Raw genomic sequence first — 25,593 nt, 5'->3', positions numbered from 1 at the left:
TTGGGAAAAATATGTTGAAGTTTACTGGTAATTCTGTAATGATTATAAGTGAAGCCAGATGTGGTTTTATCTTTTTTTGTTACATGAATTGAATTAAATTACTATTCATTGAAATTAAATTACAAATGTGTAATAATACATTGTAACAGTGTTGAAAGCAATTACTTTTATGCTGTACATGTGGTTATTTTAGTAGTTAAAGTCGACTACCATTAAAATACATTTGAAACAAACATTTTTTTTTACTTTTGTAAAAGGAATGCAACAGACCTGCTGTCTTGACTTGAGTAAAGCAGCAGTATGCTTTTGATTGACAATAGTGATTCTGTCTCTTTTGTTAAACTGGTAATTCTCAATGTTTTCTCCATATACAGTAGATGTATTAATAAAATAAGCTGCTACAGAAGATTTATTTAGAGTTGCATTGGGCTGCAAAAGAATTTGAATACATATGGTTACCACCTTGTGGGTTGCAGACTGGTATTTCATATTGTGTCAGCAATCAAAAGGGGGGAGTAACATGGCTTTTGAAAATAACTTATTTTGAACTTAACATTTATTTTTGTATTACAGATTATTCCATTTCGAATACTTTGTTGCAAAAAGCAATATGAAAAATGGGAAAACAAGCCTGAATCAGTTTTTGTATTTTAAACTCAGAAATTGGAAAATGAAAAACGGGTCGATTTGTGTTTTTATGAAAAACCGAAATAGAAAAACAAGTTGTATTCTGGTTTTCAGATTTCCAATTTAGTATGCAAAAACGATTGGCCGGAATGTACACGGACCCATGTTACATACCAACATCTGGTGAGGACTGTTGGAACTGCAATACAATTATTATTTCAGAGAAGAAATCAAGTTACAATATTTCTTTCAAGTCTAAGGAATATACTACTTATAACAGAGATATCTGTTTGTGTTGAGACAAAGGGAGGATTTGAACTTAATATATCGCAATAGAGATCTTGCGAGTGGATAGCTTTTAAACAGATCATTGAGATAAAAGCAGCAAATATTCTTTCTCTCATACAGACTGCATCAGGTAGGGTACACATTCCCAGATGAAAGAAAGAGAATTCAAAGAGTGAATGACCCCATTGAAGGTTGAAATTAAATCAGATGTTATCAAAATAATTAATACTGCATTTGATTTTCTTCTAGGTTCTGGAAGTGGTTAGTGATTCTGATGGCGATGTTGGAGACATGGGTGGAGACAACAATGAAACAGAGCTGTTCATACAGCAGAAGCTGTGAATGGGACCATTGAAAATGGCTGTTCTACTGAAGAATATTGTCACCTAAACAATGGACATTTTGTTGAAAATGATATACTGTAGTGTTGAATACGTCTAAAATGATTGAAGGGAAATTAATTATTAATGTTATTGTAACAATAGGTTAGCAATAGAAGTGTTATACAAAGGATTACATATGTGGGGGTATTTTATAAAGATGTAATGGAAGTTTGTATAACTATGTAAGGAGAAAAGGAACAATTGCCTACTAATGTGTTACAGATAGTTAAACATTCACACACTATTTTAGTACTTGTTCAATGCATACCAATAATTTTTGAATACTGGATTCTATGATTTTTATATACACAATCATCATAAGGAAAGTGATGGTACTGGGGTACAGGTGGAACACTTGGAGTGTTGCAAGATTAAAATGGGTCAATATCTGTGTACTTGTTCAGTTGTCAATATGAATGCATTTTTGCCAGGATGTGTTATGTCATCTTCTGATATATATGTTATCTCTACGGAAGGTAACTGTATTATAACTGTCCAGAAAATGAATTATGGTTCACCTAAGACAGAAGCTTGTCGCTGGGACTAAATTTAAATTTTGGATGAATTCATTTAATTTAGTGTTGACAAAAGAGTTTGCTTTCATCTGTAGATGCAATGACAACTACTTGAGTTTGATCTACATCTCTCACTACATCTCTGCCACTGAACTCTGGGAAAAGCAAACGTGCAAGTCTAATGCAAGCATGTGCATGTATTTTCATCTAAAGAAACAAAAAATGTGTTTTCTAAGACCTGGCTTGTTTTTCAATTTTTCCTTTGCTTTCACATAAAGCTTGGTAGTTTTTATTTTGGAATAGGTTCTGTGCCAGGTAATTCAAATGATTATCCGCTGATGGGAACTTAATAGGGTCAGTACTGTTGGGCTGCAATACAACAAGCAAATGTTTGCACGTACTACCTCTCTCTCCTACCTCACATGAGCAGTAACATCCTGGAGGTGAAACCACATATGACTTGTCCTCGTCAAATGCAGAGGGTACAAAAAATGTACCTTCAGAAATTACAGAGACCTTTTCTTGCCAGTTCTTTTTGATCACTGTGAGCTCTGCTCGCCTGTGTTGCTTTCAATCTACCACATGTTTGAAATTCCAGAACTGCGCTAAAATAATCATTTGCTCTACATAGAAGAAGGTCAATAAAGCCATCCAATCTTCTGTTCCTTACACCTCCAAGAAACTGCTATTTAATGCAGAGAAAAAAACCTGTAAGAAATACAAAAGTTATTTTAAAACTTGGAGCATTTGTGGCAAATGGGGGAAAACAATGTTACAATGGATATTAGAGACCTATTTTCTCAGTTGGCTGTTGGAAACCACATGTAAAGATCATATCTACATTAAGTAATTTAAAAAATGGAATAATCTAAGGACATAGTACATACAATGGTAAGTGGTACTGAGGGTATACAGTCTTATTCTGATTTAGTGTTTTATCGTAGTGGCATATTAAAAACAAATTAATATTATACCCAGAATTAATTGTTTTACTCAAAGTACATTGCCAGATAGTTACAAATAATTCTTATGGATCAAAAATGATCTACAAAAGTGTGTATGGTTATTCCAAATTTGTAACACAAAACACATGTCAAAAATATTGATTTCAAAACACAAAGTATATGAACACTAAGTAATCCTAGGATTACAGTTTAAACGTACAGTTGTCTGTAACTTAATTTCACTAACGCCTCGGAGAAAGTCATTTCTTTTAGGTCCATTCTCAATCCCAGCAACACCTGATTCTTTCTGCTACATCTATCTGTATTGCCTAACCAAAATAACAAAATAAATAATAATAAAAAAAACATACATTCAGTGTGCCTGTTTCTGTAATTGTTGACATGTTTGTATAGTCTATACATGGCAAATGCTCTAAACTGTAGTTTTCTCATTAATCATAATAGAGCAGTCTTGTGTCAATCGGGGGATGTGTATTGTGATTAATTACTTGTAGCACATGGGACCAACACAACAAGATCTTGGTCCCAGGGAATGTGTTGTGGAGAGCATTTATTTCTTCATAGTCCTTGTCCACCATGAAGCATCTGTCAATTACGGTAAAAATACATAATCTGTATCTTTGTAGTTAATTTTTCTGTACTTGTAAAAAGGAAAAGTAATTCACTTACAATTAATTGTTGTGTGGTAAGGTTGAAAATGTGAAATATAAAAAAAAATAGGTTGGAGAAATATAGATACACTCGTATTTTCCCCAAAACCAATTCCATAGCAGATTGTACCGCTGTACTAGTAATGATGTAGGCTGCTGGTAATCCATGTCCATGGACATGGACGTCACACATTAGAAGCGTGGAAAGTGGAAAATTGTAGCTATTGAGACCATTAGTGGCATCTAGAAAAAAATACAGGTTAAATAATAATTCATGAAATTTTCAATTTGAAAAAGGCTAGATTTACAACAAAAGTACAGCAGTGGAAAGATAGTAGCCAACACCAATATTAAGAACATAAGAAGATAAGAAAGTTTACAAACGAGAGGAGGCCATTCAGCCCATCTTGCTGGTTTGGTTGTTAGTAGCTTATTGATCCCAGAATCTCATCAAGCAGCTTCTTGAAGGATCCCAGGGTGTCAACTTCAACAACATTACTGGGGAGTTGGTTCCAGACCCTCACAATTCTCTGTGTAAAAAAATGCCTCCTATTGTCTGTTCTGAATGCCCCTTTATCTGATCTCCATTTGTGACCCCTGGTCCTTGTTTCATTTTTCAGGTCGAAAAAGTCCCCTGGGTCGACATTGTCTATACCTTTTAGGATTTTGAATGTTTGAATCAGATCGCCGCATAGTCTTCTTTGTTCAAGACTGAATAGATTCAATTCTTTTAGCCTGTCTGCATACAACATGCCTTTTAAACACGGGATAATTCTGGTCGCTCTTCTTTGCACTCTTTCTAGAGCAACAATATCCTTTTTATTATTATTATTATTATATTTATTATTTATTTCTTAGCAGATGCCCTTATCCAGGGTGACTTACAATTGTTACAAGAGATCACATTATTTTTTACATACAATTAACCATTTATACAGTTGGGTTTTTACTGGAGCAATCTAGGTAAAGTACCTTGCTCAAGGGTACAGCAGCAGTGTCCCCCACCTGGGATTGAACCCATGACCCTCCGGTCAAGAGTCCAGAGCCCTAACCACTACTCCACACTGCTAGTTGTATTATTATTATTATTATTATTATTATTATTATTATTATTATTATTATTATTATTATTTGCAGTGAGACTTGCCCCCTGAGAAGGTCAGTGGATGTAGCTCTACTCTGGGAGCAGGTGCGGGACCTCAGGGGGAGGGGGCTTGATGGAGACTGGCTGGGAGGTCCTGCGAGGTGGGGAGGGCTTGGACTGAGCTTGCTGCTGAACCGTGCTGTAGTACGTGACCCCGCCGTACACCTGAGGGTTGGGGTACCAGGGTTGGGGTAATGAGGTGACCACAACTGAACACAATATTCTAGATGAGGTCTTACTAAAGCATTGTAAAGTTTTAACATTACTTCCCTTGATTTAAATTCAACACTTTTCACAATATATCCAAGCATCATGCTGGCCTTTTTTATAGCTTCCCCACATTGTCTAGATGAAGACATTTCTGAGTCAACAAAAACTCCTAGGTCTTTTTCATAGATTCCTTCTTCAATTTCAGTATCTCCCATATGACATTTATAACGGACATTTTTATTGCCTGTGTGCAGTACCTTACACTTTTCTCTATTAAATGTCATTTGCCATGTGTCTGCCCAGTTCTGAATGCTGTCTAGATCATTTTGAATGACCTTTGCTGCTGCAACAGTGTTTGCCACTCCTTCTATTTTTGTGTCTTCTGCAAATTTAACAAGTTTGCTTACTATACCAGAATCTAAATCATTAATGTAGATTAGGAATAGCAGAGGACCTAATACTGATCCCTGTGGTAAGTGCTTTTCGTGGTTACCATTTATCTCAGGAATGTATTCTAATGTAGCATTTACCATGAACACAAATTAATGTAATATTTTTTTTTAGAAAATACCAATTAACTATACATATCGATGTTTCCCTCTTGTGTTGAGTGTTGTTCTGAAGCTGCCACACAACTGTGCACTTAGTTCTTCTATGTGTCTTTCCATAAACTGGTTAACCATCACGTCATGGTTCATGACATGTACTTCTACTTTAAGATGTTTCTTTTGTTGAATGTCTTGTAAGACCATATTTTTGACAATATCCACCATACTGCCTGTAAACGAATATTCATAAATATTATATTTAATAAACAAAATGGAAACTCACATTAGTGCAAATAAACAACCTGAGATAGGCATAATGAAATATACAGTAGGTATTGTAGCATACCAGGAGGGGACACATCCTTAAAAGTGCAGAGTCAGCTGGTTTATGAAGTCAATAGTCATTTTAGGGCTTGGTTTGAATCTAAAATGGGATTCTACAAACATTATATTATAATAAAAAACAATGCTACATTAGTGTTTATATTAAATAAAGTTATTATTGTCATTATTAAAAGAATATTAATGAAAACAGATCACCCCCGAATTTCAGCAAGTAAAACAAAAAATCTGAAATCAAATGAACTGAAACACAATCTCGTAAATGCATCAATGTATTGCAGACTTAATAAAAGTGCAAATGCAATGAAAGTGAAACATAATGTTTCTGTTTTGCAAAACAAATAATACAAATGATACTAAATTTACTATTTAAGAACACAATATATATACAGTTCTGGAAAGTCTAAATGAGATTGGCAGATTGTACCTGAATTGAAGTCAAAGTAGATGCTATATTCAGGTGAAAGTAATTTAATTTCTTACCTGTGTAGTGTTATTTTCAGGTACGTGTTAAAAAGTTGCCTAAACAACTTCCGCTAAGAAAGCAGAGACGCGCCCATTCAAATATGGTACTTTATGCTGTTTTCGGTCATTTACATATTTTTTTTATTGAATTTATCATATTTTCCAGTCTTTTACATTGTTTTTAATGTATTAAAAAAATAATATGCAATACTTTGGGTCATTTTTTTTTTACTTGTGCAACTTTGCGGTGGACTTCTCATGAATTGTTTTTCTTTTTAGAGAAATTAATTGTCTGTTGCCAGTTTAAGTTTACAAAAAAATGATGTATAATTAATGGTAAATGTACCTCTTTAGATAATAGGAAAACACCCGCAATTGATAGCACATGTACCAAATATGACATCGTACCACTTTCTGCCATTACATGAGTCAAGTTGTGGTACGCATACCACATTCTCACAATGTACCACTTTCTAACGCTACACCGGCTCTGTAGTCCAGATCATGGCTTCTATAAAAGTGAGAAACAATGTCCATAAACTTTAACTTAAAGCTTATCTGTAAACTTCAGGTACATTCAAACAGTATTCCAATTCCAAAATAATTGAAAAAGGCATGCAAATAGAATAATCTAGCTAGAAAAATAAATCAAATAATGTTTTGTATTTTTATTTTTTATTATTTATGCAATTTTCCTGAGGAATATCAGACAATGTTCATTAGGTAAACTGTTCCCCCACTATTACCACGAGTTGAATGAAAATTGATTTGAGTTTGTTTCAACAGACACTAACAAACAGGGACGAACACTAAACAAACACGTACCACGTAACAATTGCTTTTTAACTTTAATTATCTCCTCACTCTCTCCCGTTCCTTCGCCCTGAACACACAACCCCGAGTGAGTGAAACATGCATCTATATATACTGTTGTGCCGGGATTCAATTACTAATTAATTATTCACTTGAATCCCAGCACATGAATTAATTATGTGCAACCTCGTGCTCACATATTAAATACTTTAAATGCACGTGAAGTGATGTGCAATCCTCGTGCCTAAATACAATTATACATTTTAAATAACTTGTGCTGCACACACCCATTTATATCCTGTGCAGCCAACTACAATACACCAACATTAACACACCACACGCAACATATAACACAGAAATGCACACAAGGCCGGGACACATTGCCACAAAAATGTATAATTGTATTTAGGCACGGGGATTGCACTTCACTTCACGTGCATTTAAAGTACTTAATATGTGAGCACGGGGTTTTCACAGATCACGTGCTGGGATTCAAGTGAATAATTAATTGGTAATTGAATCCCAGCACAATTGTATATATAGATGCACATTTCATTCACTCTGGGTTGTGTGTTCGAGAGTGGAGAACGGGAGCGAGAAAGAGAAAGAGAAAACAAAAGTAAGCAAAACAACTGCTACTACGTGCTGGAGAACCAGCACGGTACTTGTTTTGTGTTTAGCGTTCGTCCACCCTGTTTGTTAGTGTCTATTCGTTTTGTTTGTCTGTTTATTTTGGCCGCAAGTGCCGTATTCTGTTTTGTTCAGCATTTTATTTTCTGTGTTATTAAAACACTGAGCGCAACAGCATCTCAGATTCACTCCCCACTACTGTTTGTCTATGTACTCCTTTCTGGTCTGACGTCATCATTAAAGCCAGCCTGTCACAGAGACATATTGGAATAATTTGATATAGCATTTTTAGTTGTTACATTTGCACCGTTGTTAACTAATTTAATTTTATTTTATTTTTAACCGCGGTTTTACATTTACAGTACTTAATCTAGTAATTAGAAAAGACCATTATACCTGTTTTCATAGGTATATTATGACTAAGGGTCTACTTAAATCGTAGAGAATTTACATATTTTCCCAAGTATGTTATGGAGTAAGATTTTGGACCTGTTTAAATTAAACATTAAATAAACCTAAATAGATAATATTTCAGAGCAGTATAAAAGCCTAAAAATAGTGGTACTTGCTTCCTTACTAAAATGGAGTGCTGTCATTTCTTAAAGGCAAGCATGCAACATCCCCCAGCAGTTGCTGCCGACATTCTGTGTCTCTGTGGGTGAAGACTTGCCCATACATTGTACCGAGGCAAAAGAAAGAAAACGTGCCTATTCAGGTCAAAAATTCTGACTGTGTTTAAAAAGTAAGCAGGTTGTTTGAAGCGAGGTGGCTGTGCTAGATAGTACCTGCAGTACTGATTTAACTCGGCTAAAACTGACAGGAATACTTTTTGTCAGCGCCGACTTTGTTTGTTTTACGTTCTGTTCAGCAGCCTCTGTAGTAGCCTTTTCTTTAATGTGTGATTCTGAAGCTAAATAGCGATCGATCGTATTTTCTCCAAAGTCACATTACAAGATGTGCAAAATATTTTATATCCAATGCTGAAAACTAAAAGAAATAACAACGCAACACTGACTTTGTTCCACCTCCTACCAGGTCACAGAAAAGCCAGTACAGACACGCTAATAGGCTGATTAAAACACTATTGTTAGTAAACAAGAAAGTTAACCACTTTGGAGTATTTTTTTTTAAAATGTTATTTGTCTTAGGAATTTTTTTTTTTTTTTTGCCAAAGTGCAATGCACACAGGATGGGGAAGAATAAAAAAAAGCCTATCTACAGAATTAAGATACGTAGTTTACGTCGCTTGCGGTCTGCAGTAGTTCATTAATTAGGTTTCTATTTTTTTTCTTTCCGTACTAGTCTGGTATGCATTGACCCCTAAAAGAGGTGAGCCCTCAACTTCCCAATTTCTGAGAAATCTGCGAAATCGCGAATTAGGTAGATCCCTAATTATGACCCTATCTCAGATGGGGGTACGCGGTAGACTAGATTATTTGGAAGGGGGTATGGGGCCTAAAAACCACTGCTCTAAGGAATGCAAATGCTAAAGGTATAGCACAGCTTTTTTTTGTTTTCTAGAGTTGGTTTACCCAAAGAGATCATTGCTGATCAGGGAAACCCATTTATGTCAAATGTAATGAAGGAACTGTGTCATTTGTGGAAAGAAAAAAAAATTAACACTTCAGTTTATCACCCACAATCCGACGGGCTTGTTGAAAGATTTAACAAGACCCTGAAACACATACTAAAAAAAGTAATTTGGGAGGACGGAAGAGACTAGGAGACTAGGTTTTTCCCCTTTTGAATTAATGTATGGTAGGAGACTGTGGCAATGTGGTTTGCAGGTGTAGAGATGATGCAGTGCTCAGGAATAACAAACCTAACAACAGTTCACGGTGAAAACTAAGCTTTATTGTTTCCTTAAAATATACGACTATACACAACAATGTGTAGAGCACAGTCATAACCCATGGGGTTCAGTCCCAAAATAATACTTTGTACTGTATCGTGAGTGTTTTGTTTGCTTTGTCTAATTGTTACTTGTTATTATTAGACGGCTAACATGTTCCGGAGCTGTCGCCAGAGGCCAGCACTTACCTGGAACATCACTGCACTAGAGCAGGGGTTCCCAAACTTTCTCAGCTCAAGGCCCCCCAAAACATTCCAAATCCTGGCTGCGGCCCCCCACCCAATGAATCTGTATTATTATTGTTATTATTATTTAGTCATTAGCAGACATCTTTATTATTTTTATTATTAAGTAATTTAGCTGCAGGCACCTTTATCCATTGCGACTTACATTTTTTTAAAACTTACATATAATGTACTACATATACATTATAAGGGTAACAACATCACTACAAAAAATATACTTAGCCACACATTATGTCTCACTGCATGAGAAAAAGAGACATATGGTAGCATAAAGGCAGACCAGTAGTAGTGCCAACGTTTTTTCTTGTAGATACTGAGCAGATCACCTTACTCTTATTGCAAACAACAAATTACATGATAAAACAAAAAGGTACAAGGATAAAAATAAATTTAAGTAAATAATACTACTTACAAAGTACCCTGGGTTCTGCATGCCTAATGGGATGGGTGCGCTTGGTAATTCCTGCACAGGTCATTAAATCACGGTTTCATTTCAGTCAATGATATTCGCCTGTCATGCTCCACATGCAGACGTGCTCTGTGCTTTGTCTTCAGTGCTGTCAGTGTGGAAACCCAGTCTCACACATATATGTTGTAGCAAAGGGTAAAATTGTTCTTAGAGCTTTTTTGCTAACAACAGGGTACTCATCCATAACGTGTATCCAGGACTGTTGTAACAGAACAGCAGAGAATTTAATCTTTAAAGTCCCATCGTTTGACAGTTCAATCAACTCCTCTTGGGATTTCAGGTCCAGGTTTGTATCGATTTCAGAATCAAAGGGATTTCGGATCCAATTCAAATGTTTGTTTTCGAGCTCTACAAAAAAAATATTCAGTGAAAATATTCACTGAAGTAATGTTGCAGAGGAATCAAATGAGACACGATGTGTGGCAGGATGCTGCTGGTACTCATGCTGGAAGATTTAAGTTCTTCATTAAGTTCATTTTCCCAGAGAGCAATTTTTTTAGGGAATGCTTTAACTTTGTCTTGCATATTTAATTCGGTTACGTCACAGCCTTGGATGCTTTGATTCAGAGCATTTAACTGTCCAAATATATCCAACAAGTATGCTAGTTTCAGAATCCATGTAGGATTTTCAAAACAACTTGCGAGTTGGCTATTCTTTGTTGATGAACTGTTTCAGCTCATGTCAAAGTTCAAACACTCGTTGCATGACTACCCCCCTTGACAGCCAGCGTACTTCAGAGTGGAGCAGTAAGTGCTTGTGGCTTACACCCATTTCACTACAAAGCACAGCAAACATCGTTTAAAGGGTCTAGCTTTTAACATATTAACAATTTTTATCACTTCTTGCAGCAGCTGGTTAAACTCATCATCCATACGTTTGGCAACAAGTGCTTCAGAAGCAGCTCCATTTTGACTGTTATAATCTGTCAAGCTCTCACTGTACATGTGCAGAAGTGGAATGTTTTATTTTATCCACAGCGGGGGGAGAAAATATATCTAGAAGTTGATCGAAAGAAATATATATATATTTTTTTAATCGTATTGCGAGAAATTCTGCTTTATATTTAACTGTTTCATTATGTAAATTGCATTAATATAGCTGTTTATCCATCCATTATCGATCTGCTTCTCCTGGTGAGGGTCGCGGCTATAGTTGTTTATTTAAATTGTAATTGCAATTCACCCCGCTTTTGTGATAATGGTACATACTCTAAGCACGAAACAAGCAACCAGGGACATTCAAAGTACATATGCAGGGCAGGGGGCACGAGGGCATGAGTTTTAAGATTTGTTTATTTAACTTTTAAGATTTGCTTTTAAATATTTCACACATAATTTTCTTTTGTTAAATAATTTTACATATTTGCTGTGGACCCCCTGAAGCTTCGCCGGTGTCCGCGGACCCCAGTTTGGGAACCCCTGCACTAGAGCACGATAAATTTTATTTACAGCATGAGCACTACTGCACTCACTGAGGACTGGTGACCGTGTATGTGTTTTGTGTATGTGCTTTGAATACCGTGTACATTGTTTGGGCCTGCCCCATGAAATAAATATACAGAGCAGTACACATCATTGTGTATTGCCTGTATCTTGTGTATTGCCTGTTGGTCAGTTTCGACCCCTGGATTAGAAATAAACAATCATCACTTCATCAGAACTGTGTTGTTTGTCATTGTCTTGAGCACTGCATCACCTCTACACCTGCGCACTGCAACCCACTTTGCCACATTACGCTATACACAAACACAATCACAGTCCAACATGAGTGTTCTTAGTGCAAGTGGTGGTGAAATACACAATAATGGTGAACAGTAGTGCAGTGCCATCCAGGTTTGGTGCTGGATTTAAGCGACACCTCCCAGATATTTAGCCGTCTATAATGACAAGTATGACAGTTAATAGACAGACAGAAACAAACACCAAACACTTGTTTTACGTCCTTTACAGGCTCTTGCGAAACCATGACGAAAGAACGGATTGCTTCGCCACATCCCCTGATATATACCCTCAGTCACACCCCCTTCGGTTGAGTGTGCAATCACGTATCCTCCAATCCATGACTGACACATCGCCTACTGCATTAAGGCGATGACTTCTGGTATTGTAACTCCATCCCCTTTCTGGATGGCCAACTTCCAACACTGCAGATAGATTGTTCCCCCAAGCGCTGATCCAGGATCAGCCTAGCAGTGTGTGTGTGTGTACTGATCTGTGGTCAGCCTAGCAGTGTGTGTGTGCGTGTATACTGATCTGAGGTCAGTGTAGCAGTGTGTGTGAGAGTACTGATCAGGGGTCAGTGGAGCAGTGTGTGATTTCTGATTTTCTGTATTTTTTTTTTCAAGCTTGGTTGGAGTGGAGACTACTTGTGGATATTGCGTGAAGTATTTTACCATTTTATTTTAATCTTAAAGAATATAATGCTAGGAAGAAAAATAGGAACATTTACTTTTTCTTTCAGTTTTTATAATTAATATATTTTTTCCATGTCGACATTGACTGATTAATTTGTTTATGTGTTCTTTGGGCCAAAAATTGGTTCACTGTTCAGCTTATATTTCAGTTGCAATAAATGTTATTTTAACATGCATACATACATATATTAAAATAATTCCATGACATTTGTCACATCTCTATCACTTAATTGTAACAGCATATACTGTAGTAATTTAAAAAAAAAAACCTTAATATGCCAACAAATCTATTGCTGTTGTATGTATTTGCTTACATTCTAACTATGACTATACATCAAAGTGTACTAAAATCCTGAATAGACATTTAATTTCTGGATTACTTTGTCTTTCAGTGTAGTTTCTGTTAAATAATAATTAGACATTAAGGATGCAACATGTTCCATGTAAATACCCTCAAAATAATGGTTGTTGACACTATAATGTATGAGTTCGATTTCATTTTTAAACCATGTTTAAATGTGTACCTTTCTAATACTGTATTGCTAGGAGATGGTTCAGCCCTTTGTGAAGACCTAAGTGCCTGTGCTTCTCATTTCATACATTACAAAGTAGTTGTTCTCCATACAAGTGTTCTACAGTAACTACTCTGCAGTCACTACATCAGTTCTCAGCTTTGGTTTAATTTCTCAAGTATTGTAGAGTTTTTTTTTTTGTTTTTTTTTTTTAGGGAACTGCAAATTACTTTAAGCTAATGGGCTAACATCTTAATGGATGTCTTTCATAACTTCAAACCATTTATCTTAAATATTGAGAGGGAACCAATAAAAACTAGATTAGATCAAAAAATGTTTTGATTTTCAGTTTCATTTGGTGCCTTATATAGTGGCTTATATAGTAAGTATTTGTATAACAGGTTATACATTACAGTAGCTCCAATAATAATTTATAAAGTACATGTACAAATACCTATGAGAGCCACTGTTTCCTGATCAGGTGAAATTATACATGATTTGATGCACTGTGTATCAAGTGATTGTTTAATCTACAAAAAACAATTCTGAAGCTAAATAAAAGTATGTATTTTACCCCCAGAAAACATTTGAAGGAAATACAAAACACCGTTCAAAGATCTTTGGATCACTTCAACGCAGCAACCCCTGGTATTGGGATGAAGGTGGTAGACACAGTATTTGATATGATAAAGGATGTTTTAAATAATCAAATTCAGATACTTGAAAAATCCCTTCAAGGGGTAAATTAAAGTGGAGTGTACCAGAATTATGCAAAATGAGGGTTAATTTAATGTGCATAAACTTTTCAATTATGATAATGAAAAATATTTAATTATATGAAAAGTACACATTTTTGTCTGTTTGTACATGGGGCAACCCTGTTTTTCCTTAAATGCCACTTAGATTTATGTAGAGAATGGCTTTTTTATTTTGATTTATCTTGATGTCAGACAACATCCACATTTATTGGTAGTAGCCAAATTTGTTATTGAAGTGCTGTACTATACATGGGTATGTCACAGTTCACTTTGATGTTGCTCAAGCCTTGCTAAAACTAGTTTATAGTAGAATTATTCAGTTACATTCTGTAAACTTTGCAATTTGATACCAATAGCTGTAGTAATTAACAGTAACGGTGGAGGATTGTTCTTTCAAAGGTCTAGTTCTTTCAAAGTACTTTATGAATATACAGCTTTTGTAGATATGGGGCTTGTTTAACAAAACCTTTATATAGAAGGCTTCAAGTTAAAAAAAAAACAAAAAAAACAAGTCATAATAGGACCCTAAATGCTTTAAATATAATGAGACTGGTGCTTAGAATTGGTTTTAAACTTGCCAATTTTCTGTGTTCATGGAAGTTACTGTGTTACCACTGCCCTGTGTGTTTGTTCAACAGAATATGGTATAATAAAATACAAATAGTCTGAATGTCTTGATTGTCATACATTGTGTTCATTTGATCTGTTTAATCAAAAGACTCCAAGCTTCTATTGGAACTGTTTTAAAAATCAATTCAGTAAGTGACAAAAATAAAATAAAACATAATCGTATTATTATACTTTAAAACATTGCATATACAGTATTTCAGGAAGTTACTAATTTGCATTACAAATGAAACAGAAATGCTATCAGTCAAACATGCATTTTATTAAATAGAATGAAGAAGGATCAGATAATTTATATCAAATAAAAAGCACAGTTAATTTAAAATCTTAAATACATTGGTACTTAAGCTTTTTTAAAATAAATAATCCAGCTAAAGATTACATAACCAATATAGATATGAAGTTTTTAATACAATTTATACAGATACATTACTTGGTCATTTAGCTGACACTTTTATCTAAAGCGACTTTACAGAGACTATTTATTTATTTATTTAACCAGGAGATTTACCCATTGAGACTGAGGTTTCATTACAGGGGGATCCTGGGAAAGAGGGTGGCAGCAGGAACTGACTGCAACCCTAATTAAGGCATTAATGGGACACTGCTATGAATGGACCGAATAAGGCCTGCCATAATTGTCTTTATTTGAACCAATTTACCATATGTGGTTGCGTGCACTTTTTTGGCCATACACTGGTTTGTGATTTTGACAATAAAGGTGCTACATGAATATATGCTTTGTATGAAGGCATAAAGGCAGCTAGTGGGCTCTGTCTGAGTAATGTGAACCCCAAGAATAATTTAAAAAAACGAAAAAAAAAACAAACATGTGAACTCAGAAGCCCTACACAACTACTTTATCCAAATACTTGTGAATTCTCCCTTTCTTTTTCCTAGATTTGCATTTAACTTTGAAATCTCTGTCAAGGTTCTTTGATTTTAATACCATTGCAATGCTTTTGGTATGATGGTAATTGTGGTATTTCATTACATGTTTGGCCTTTAGGATTTTTTTTTCTATACTGATGCAAAACATGAATTTTATGTTTGAGATTTTAACTCAAAATTACTGAAAGGGTATGCCTTTGAAATCAGGTGGTCGTTTCTATATGCACTTATGATAGCGTATTGGGCAAGTATGATGTCGGGAGAAGAATATATGATAGAAGTAGCGTTTCTATATAACGTCGCACACACTAACTGGTCGTATTGTCGTATTCTATTGACACCAATTTAGGGTGGTGTATAAATACGACAGGTAGATCTCACCGTAATTTCCTGTTTTGATCTTTCAGAAACATGATTGCTGTAATACATGCAGTGTATTTAAGACGTAGACAGCAATATTAACAAGACAGAATGCTTCGTCTCACAGGAATTTTAATAGAAGATGTGTGCGCTCCATTTTTGACACGGTATCGGATGAAAAAACTATTGCCAAGTACCGTTTGAAGAGGGAGGATATCCAAGGCCTATTTACATTTCTTGATCTGTTTGTACACCGACAAACAAAGAGACATTGCGCTCCATCTACAGAACTGCAAGTGTTAGTCACATTGAAATTTCTGGCCAGCGGATCCTTTCAGAATGTATTGGGTGACACAATGGCGATTAGCAAGGCATCGGTGTGCTGATGTCTTGAAAATCTGTAATTTTCCAAATGTTGCAGGAGTAGTAGATGGTACAAACTCATTATTAGAAATGTGATCTCGAAGTGGCCGGGCGTCACACATGATTCATTTATCTGGGCAAATTGTGGTGCTAAAGCCATTGGAGAGGAGGGTGGCTTCCAAGGTGGCTGGTTGTTGGGAGACAATGGATATCCCCTTCTTCCTTTTCTTCTAACACCGGTAACCACACCTACTTCAAGAGCAGAAGAGAAATACAACACTGACCACTGCAAAACTGCAATGTGAAACCAAAGAACGTGTGACACATTTAATATCTAAATGGCATGTGTGTATAGTAAAATTGAAACGTTGTATCCCTAAACAGCAGAGTTTATACGTAATTAGGTGTAACACTGATGTTTAGTCATTTGGAACTCTAAATAATTGTGTTTAATGTTTAGATTTTAAACACAAGCCCTATTATAAACGCATACAAATGTTTAACAAGTGTTACATATCATAAACACACCCAAGAGTTTACAAACTAAACACCACAAGGTGTTTAAATCCTAAACACATTAAGAATTATAAACGCAATGACGTGTTTGAAGTGTTACAAATAAGTGTTTTAAAGTTAAACACTCGGTCTTACAGTGTAGGTTATTTAAAAATGTAGTTTTTATCTTACATGAGTAAAACATACTTTCTATACCATTCAAAATACTTGGTATCTTTGCAGTACGTGATTAAGCAATTTTCAGATAATACAGCATTGCTAACCGACCTGTCGTTGAGAAACACAACACTGACACCGATTCGAGTGGATTATGGAAACTGGTGATAACCAATCGAATTAGCAGGTGATAAGTGGTCGAAACACCAGTAGTATTTGAATTTATGATCTCGCAATATAGAAACAAGCTCCAGGACTCTTGGACCATAAATACAGTTTCTCCAGGAGTTGTTCAGAAGCATTTGTGCAGTTAGGTTCAGTGGGATCACTTCAGGGGGACATCTGGCATTTCTAAATAGAGACTGACTTCTATATTGAGCTTGTTAAATACACGCATGCATATACACAGTTTACCATGGCTTGCAGCTATACATGAGCAAGTTTTGATGGTTATATGTATACAACTGACAGTTTTGAAAACAAACTAGGCATAAAAAACATGTTGTTGCTCTGTGATGTGTTTCCCTGTTGAACAATTTTTTGGACAGCCTTTTCTTACATGTCATTCAGTTCAAGTCCTTTATGGTTAGCTGCCTCAAAAGCTACATGGAGAAGCTTACAAAAACCTGTAACAAAAATAAATAACCTTGAAATTTAACTCAAACAATTCAAGAAAACAAAAAAAAGATGGACCAATTTCTGTCATAGACGGTATTATACTAAACAGGATCAGATTCACTAATTTACATAAACTATAGTGCAGTTTGATTTTAAATATAGTGTATTTTCATACAACCTTACATTAGAAATATCTTGTAACCCCTCTGATAATCATTGCATTATTTAGTGTACAATTAAAACATTTATATTTATATGGAAAAAGCTGAATAAATATTTGTTTATTTAGCAGACACCTTTATCCTAGGCGACTTACAGAGATTAGGGTGTGTGAACTATGCATCAGCTGCAGAGTCACTTACAACTATGTCTCACCTGAAAGACAGAGCGCAAGGAGGTTAAGTGACTTGCTCAGGGTCACACAATGAGTCAGTGGCTGAGGTGGGATTTGAACCGGGGACCTCCTGGTTACAAGCCCATTTCTTTAACCACTGGACCACACAGCCTCCTTAATTTTATAATATAGCTTGAAAGTTAATTTACTACTGTGAGTTTTAAGAACATCAATTTTAACAAGTATTGCTTCAAATGTAGAAAGAGACCATTTTAAATATTTGGCAAAATGTTATGCTCTAAACTATTACTGTCTGATAATCTACCTGACCAAAACATTTTATTTAATCATATTTTTGTAATAAATGCATAAATTGAAATATTTTTTAAATACCTCCACAAGAAGCTGATATGCATTCACTTGTGTACTCAGGAAGTTCTACCATGTACCAATGTGTTTTCTGTGCTGGAAGATGGCACTAGACAGGTGAAATCATCTTTCCACTGACATCTGTCAACCCAGCCTTTCTGTATGAGTTCCTCAGCTTTTCTTTTTCCTTCCATCTCCTTTGTAGTTCTCGGGTTGTTCAACCATCCAGGTTTTTGCAGATTGTCAATATACCTAAATGAATATAAAAACATAAGCAATTAAATCTTGACTTTATGACAAATTTTACACTGTTCTGTCTTCCTTTGTTTGAAAATAAAGCACGGAAATAATGAGTTACACAAGACAGGTTGGATAATGAAAAATAGAATAGAAGCACTGAAATATGATTTTTAGGTTTAATATCTGTTCTTTCTACATATGTTATACTACCTATACTATCCCAGCACGCTATTACAGATCATCCAGTCTACAATTGCAGTACCTATTTAGGAAGTGATAGTTTTGCAGGCTTCAACAGATCAACAGTATATATTTTTCAAAATGGAAGTCCGTGTGCATTAATTTAAAAAGTCAAAATGTACAGTATCCAGGCAATACAAAGTAAAAGCTATAGATAAAAAAAAAAAAAAAAAACAGCATGACTTTTGGAAAAATACAACTTGCTGTGTAAAAAGTAAAGGTAAGAAGCAGTATTTTTTTTTAAAAAAAAGAAATGAACACCCCATGCCAAACTATCATCAAAACAAGCTATTTTTACCTTTCAACTAAATTATTAGTTTCGCTGTCTTCATGAATGAATCGCCGCCCAAATGAAGACCACATTGTCCCACATGGGATCCAATTTTCTTGGATATAAACTGCAGCCTTTGGGTGAATATTTTTGCAGTGGCAGGATGAATCGGTAAAAACTAGTATCACACTTTATACCTACATTGTTTTTGGATCAAGTAAAAAAAGTAGTATCCTAAATAAGTATAGGCAGGTAATAGCTTTGTAAGCTTACTGTAGGACAATGCTTCAGTCGGAACATCAAAGCCATCACTTTATCCCTTTCATCTTTCTGTTCAACTCCATTTATTTCAGAATCTCTCTTTGTTATCCATCGGTGAACTGCCTACAAAGATTTAAAAAAGGCAGATAAATATCACTACAAAGTGTTTATGCCATTAAATATGTATACACATATATAAAATGTATATGCTTTAAAAACTATTACAAATATTAGTATACCATTTCAACATTTACTATCACAAAGACACATATATATATGGGTTGACGAATTGTTGGAAAAGTTCGGTAAAGCCAAGTTTATAACTAGCCTATACATAACTAAGGGTTATTGGCAGGTGCCCTTGTCATCGGAGTCTAAGGAGAAAACTCCAGAGGGGCTCTTTCAATTCACAGTGTTACATGGTGCACCAGCCACCTTTCAGAGGCTAATGAATGTTATACTGAAACCTCACTAAGAATATGCGGCGGCATATTTAGATGTAGTGATCTACAGTACGGACTGGGCGTCTCATTTAAGAAAAGTAAATGCAGTGTTAAGTTTCTGAAAGGAAGTAGCCTAACTGCCAACTTTTAAAGAAAAGTGCCTTTGCAAAGCAAGTATCTGGGGTTTACTTTGGGGAGGGGCCTGATAAAGCCCCAGTTAAACAAGGTACAGGCTATGCAGTCATGTCAGCGTCCCCCTTTGGTTACTGACCATGCACCCTTAAGTGGATGTACAGGGAGAAAGATAACAATTTAAAGGTGACAAGATGATTCATGGCTTTACAGCCATACTGCTTTGAAGTGAATCATAGAAAAGGTAAAGAGCACATAAACGCTGATTTCCTGTCTAGGTTCCCACACACATGGGAAAGTTTGTATGCCCAAACCCACAGGATCGTGCAAAGGGGGAGGGTATGTGATGGAGTGTAAGATGCATAACATCAACAATGGTAGCCATACTAATAAGGACTGGCTTTATCACTATATACACTACTGGTCAAAAGTTTTAGAACACCCCCATTTTTTCAGTTTTTATTGAAATTTAAGCAGTTCAAGTACAGTGAATAACCTGAAATGGTACAAAGGTAAGCGGTAAACTGCCAGAGGTTAAAAAAAAAAGTTTAGGTTACCAAAAACTGAAAAATAATGTACATTTCAGAGTTATACAAAAAGGCCTTTTTCAGGGAACAAGTAATGGGTTAACAACTTACAGCTGTTCTGCAGCAATGGAAGTAAATTAAGCCTTGAAAGTTGATGCTAACAATTCCTACAGGTGTCCCAACTTTTGTTGATTACTTACAAACCGTCTGTCTGTATAAAAGCAGTGTTGGAACAGACTGTGTTACTACACCCTCTTAAGCATTATTTGGACAGTATTGTACTGCAGGAAGTAGTATATTGCTCTCATAATGGCGAGAAAAAGGCAATTAACAAAGGAAGACAGACAGACCATTATAACCCTTAAAAGTGTAGGTCTTTCCTTTAGAGAAATTGCAAAGAAAGCCAAGGTGTCAGTGAGTCAAGTTTCTGAGAGTCAACAGCTTGCGTGATAGGCGGCTCACAGGACAACAGCTTCAAGCACAGCTTAACACTGGTTGAAGTAAGCAAGTCTCAGTTTCAACTGTGAAGAGAAGACTTCGAGCTGCAGGTTTGACAGGTTGAGTGGCCGTAAGAAAGCCATTGCTAAGATGGCAAAATAAGAAAAAGAGGCTTGCCTGGGCCATGAAGCACCACCAGTGGACTACTGAAGACTGGAAGAAGGTCTTATGGACCGATGAATCAAAATTTGAAATCTTCGGTTAATCACGCAGGGTTTTTGTATGCCATCGAGTAGGTGAAAGGATGGTTCCTCGGTGTGTGACACCAACTGTCAAACATGGAGGAGGAAGCGTGATGGTCTGGGGCTCTTTTGCTGGATCCAGAGTCGGCGACTTGCACAGAGTGAGTGGCACCCTGAACCAAAACTGCTACCACAGCATTTTGCAGCGCCATGCAATACCCTCTGGTATACGCCTAGTTGGTCAGGGGTTCATCCTACAGCAAGATAATGACCCAAAACATACCTCCAGGCTATGTCAGAACTACCTTAGAAGAAAAGAACAAGACGGTAGGCTTCAAATCATGGAATGGCCAGCACAATCTCCAGACTTAAACCCCATCGAGCTGGTTTGGGATGAACTGGACAGAAGGGTGAAAGCAAAGCAACCTACAAGTACAACACATTTGTGGGAACTTCTGCAACAGTGTTGGGAATAACTTTCCGAACAATATTTGATTTCCATTGTAGAAAGAATGCCACGAGTGTGTTCGGCTGTTATATCTGCAAAAGGTGGCCACTTTGATGAGTCAAAAATTTAGATTAAATTTTGTTAAACAAAATGATTCCATGATTTCTTTTTTATCTCCAATTGTTTATTTGTTCTATGCTTTAATTTCAGAGTACATTGAGACATTAAACTGCGTAAATTTCAATAAAAACTGGAAAAATGGAGGTGTTCAAATACTTTTGACCGGTAGTGTGTATATATATATATATATATATATATATATATATATATATATATATATATATATTTAGTACCCGCTGTTTAAAAGTATTTTTTCACAGTAAAACAGGACACTCAGTACTGCATCTCCAGCCCCACCCCACCCCTTGTTCGCTGTATTTTTCACATACCTCTTCATAGACGTGCATACTGATAAATCATCCCCTGATCACTCGTTTTATCACCAAACTCCTCAATAATGTGATCCAAGTCATTATTTTATTACTATAACATCTCAAAAAGCTCTGCAATTGTCTGTGATATTCTTTGAGCACTGGATGCGGAAGCAGCGATCTTGTTTGTTTATGGCCGTGTTATCTCTGTGGTGCCGGGGCTATGTGTATTGCTCAGATCCGCCCCCTTTTTTTCTGATTCTCTCAGCTCCTATCGGTCTCACTCGGCCATTGAATGGTTTTCTCGACTTTTTACGGAGAAAAAATGACATGAGACCTGTGCTTTATGTCTTTTTGATGATGCATCGGACCGGAAAGGGAAAATTGTAATGTCGGACCTGGTCCAACATAGGACCGCAAAGGGTTAACAACATGCGGTCACCAGGCCTGACCAAGGCACAGAAGGTCATAAGTCCACTTGTGGCTCTGGGCTGCATCTTGGGCAGTGGCTTGGGCTACTTCACAAGCCATCTTCAGCTTTTCACGGTGGTTCCTCACCCAAACGTCCACATTTTATGCCTCCTCTTCTGCCTGGTACCCTTCACTGAACACGTCTAGTGGTAATCTCTGATTTTTTATCCCTCTCAAACATTAGATAAAATGGTGGGTATCCTGTTGAGGAGTGTACGTGGCTATCGCCAAAACCAATTCTGGTAAACTCTCTCCAGTTTCTCTTTTTCCTTGGGGGTAGTGTCCTCAACATTATAATTATTTATTATTATTATCATTATTTATTTATTAGCAGACACCCCACCATCTTGTACATAGTGTAATTGAATTGTTCGCAGTGAGCATGCCCCTGGGGGTGATATGGGGTGGTTTACATATAGTTTACAAAGCTCCGCTATGACACTTGATTCAAAACATCTCCCCTGATTGGAATTGATTCTTACTGGACATCCATAGTAGACAAACCAATGCTTAATAAGTGCATGAGTGGTGGTGTGGGCAGTCTGGTTCTTCGTAGGCACAGCGATAGTAAACCTTCTGAACATATCGGTCAAAACCAGAACATTTTCATATCTATCACGGTTTTTTTCAAACAACGTATACTCCATTACCAAAACCTCCAATGGAGCAGTGACGTTAGTACAGGTGAGAGGATCCCGAGTCTGTGGGAATACATCTTTAGCGAGGGCACACCTTTTGCACTTCTTAATCCAGGCCAGGAAATGAACACACACAGGACTGCGAGGTGAAGCGCTGATGCGCATATTTATTATAAAATATATAGTTTATACAAAACAAAAGGCACGATGGCCAAAACAAAGAGACAAAACACAAAACACAGTGAACACTAAACAAACAAGTATCGTGCTAGATTTAAAGCCAGCATGAGTAGCAATTGTTTATATTCCTTTTTATATCTGACTGCCTCACTCTCTCGTTCCTCTCTGAACACTCAACCCAGAGTGAGCGATCCATGTCTCTTTTATGCAACTGTGCCTGGGCTCAATTGCCTGTTAATCATTCAATTGGACCCGGCACATTCTGCATGTGAACTGCTTTGGCAGGTAAAGCAATTAACCCGTCCCTGCCGACCTTAAACACCTGTGGACAAATACATGAATTTAAATACTAATAACATGACACAAATACGAAACAAACAAAATGCACGCAGGGGCAGTGTGTACATCGCCACAGCTACCCACAGTCATGTTTTGCTATGTTCACTTGTGTCTGTAATGGTGCTAGCACTACTAACTGCCAGATTTCTTCACCATCCCCCTGGGTCACTGTGGCAGTGTGCCCGCCCATCTGTGTGTTATGTGTTGTGTGTTGCGTGTGGTGTGTTAATGTTGGTGTATAGGTATTGGTGCACGGGATAGAAATGGGTCTGTGTAGCACGAGTGATTTAAAATATATAGTTGTATTTAGGCACAGGGACTGCATAATCACTTCACATGCAGATAAAGTATGTGAGCACGGGATTGCACAAATTAGTTCACGCGCTGGCATTCAAGTTAATAATTAATAGGTAATTGAATCCTGGCACAACATTATATATAAATGCACGTTTTAATCACTCGGGGTTGTGTGTTTGATGAGTGGAGAATAGGTGTGGAGAGAGGAGAAATTAAAAAGTAAGAAAATAACAAATGCTACTCGTGCGAGAGGACTCGCACAATACTTGTTTAGTGTTCGTCCACTGTCTGTTTTGTTTGTCTATTTATTTTGGCCTCAAGTGCCATGTTCTGTTTTGTTCAAACCTTTTATTTTCTGTGTGTGTAATAAAACACTGAGCGCTGCAGCGTCTTAAGTTTCATCCACCAGTACTGCCTGTCTGTGTGTTTCTTTCTGGCCTGACGTCACCACTACAGCCAGCCTGTTCACAGTCATACACCATTCTGAACAGCACATTCCTTTGTAACCAATCTTCTCCACAGACTGGCTAACTTCTTACAACTGTGACTTGTCTGCTCCAACTCTTTCTTCTCAAGTCTCAGATTTTTCATTACTAGTTCAATATCCTCATCCTCAACACTCTGTGACCAGGATGACTGGTGGTGATGTCAGGCCAGGAAATGAATGGAACACAAAGGCAGTATTACGGGGTGAGACGCAAATGTGCTCATTTTTCTTTTATTAAATAAAAGGTTTTAAACAAATTATAAGACTTTATCAAACAAAAGGGCACATGGGCCAAAACAAACAAACAATAATGACAAAAAGTATTGTGCTGGGAGTAGCAATTGTTATTTTTATATTATAATTTTACCTCCCCTCTCTACTCCCTTTCTCCAGTCATGGACACTCAACACCGTTGCAGCCAAAGCTGCAGGTCTTTATAGTAGGGATTCACTAGCTATTAATTATCTTATTATCCCTCGGTCACATTTTGCACGAGTTTCATAATCTGCGTGACAATCAGCCACTTAAACAATCAGTAGCTGACAGTCACACATTCTCACGAGCTATTTTAAAAACAACAACAATAACAAATAAATGGTGGATGGCACTTTGCTCATCCTGCCAAAGAATACAGGCTTTTTCGCTGTCATATAAAATACATAAATCATAATAATACAACAAATACAAAATAATACAAAATATGCACAGGGGTGAGGAGAACCCCGTCACACACTGTATCCGAGCATCTTGTTGGCCTTTTTTATAGCTTCCCCACATTGTCTAGATGAAGACATTTCTGAGTCAACATAAACTCCTAGGTATTTTTAATAGATTCCTTCTTCAATTTTAGTATCTCCCATATGATATTTATAATGCACATTTTTATTGCCTGCGTGGAGTATCTTACACTTTTCTCTATTAAATGTCATTTGCCATGTGTCTACCCAGTTCTGAATGCTGTCTAGATCATTTTGAATGACCTTTGCTGCTGCAACAGCGTTTGCCACTCCTCCTATTTTTGTGTCGTCTGCAAATTGAACAAGTTTGCTTACTATACCAGAATCTAAATCATTACTGTAGATTAGGAATAGCAGAGGACTTAATACTGATCCCTGTGGTACACCACTGGTTACCTCGCTCCATTTTGAGGTTTCTCCTCTAATCAGTACTTTCTGTTTTCTACATGTTAACCACTCCCTAATCCATGTGCATGCATTTGCTTGAATCCCTACTGTGTTCAGTTTGAGAATTAATCTTTTATGCAGGACTTTGTCAAAAGTTTTCTGAAAATATAAATAAACCATGTCATATGCTTTGCAATTATCCCTTGTCGATGTTGCATCATAGATAAAATCAAGCAGGTTAGTTAGATACGATCTCCCTTTCCTAAAACCATAGTGACTGTCTCCCAGGATACTGTTACTTATGTAATTTTCCATTTTGG

Source organism: Acipenser ruthenus, chromosome 3 (genome assembly GCF_902713425.1).
Source record: "Acipenser ruthenus chromosome 3, fAciRut3.2 maternal haplotype, whole genome shotgun sequence".
NCBI classification, from domain to species: domain Eukaryota; kingdom Metazoa; phylum Chordata; class Actinopteri; order Acipenseriformes; family Acipenseridae; genus Acipenser; species Acipenser ruthenus.
This window is presented reverse-complemented; position numbering follows the sequence as displayed.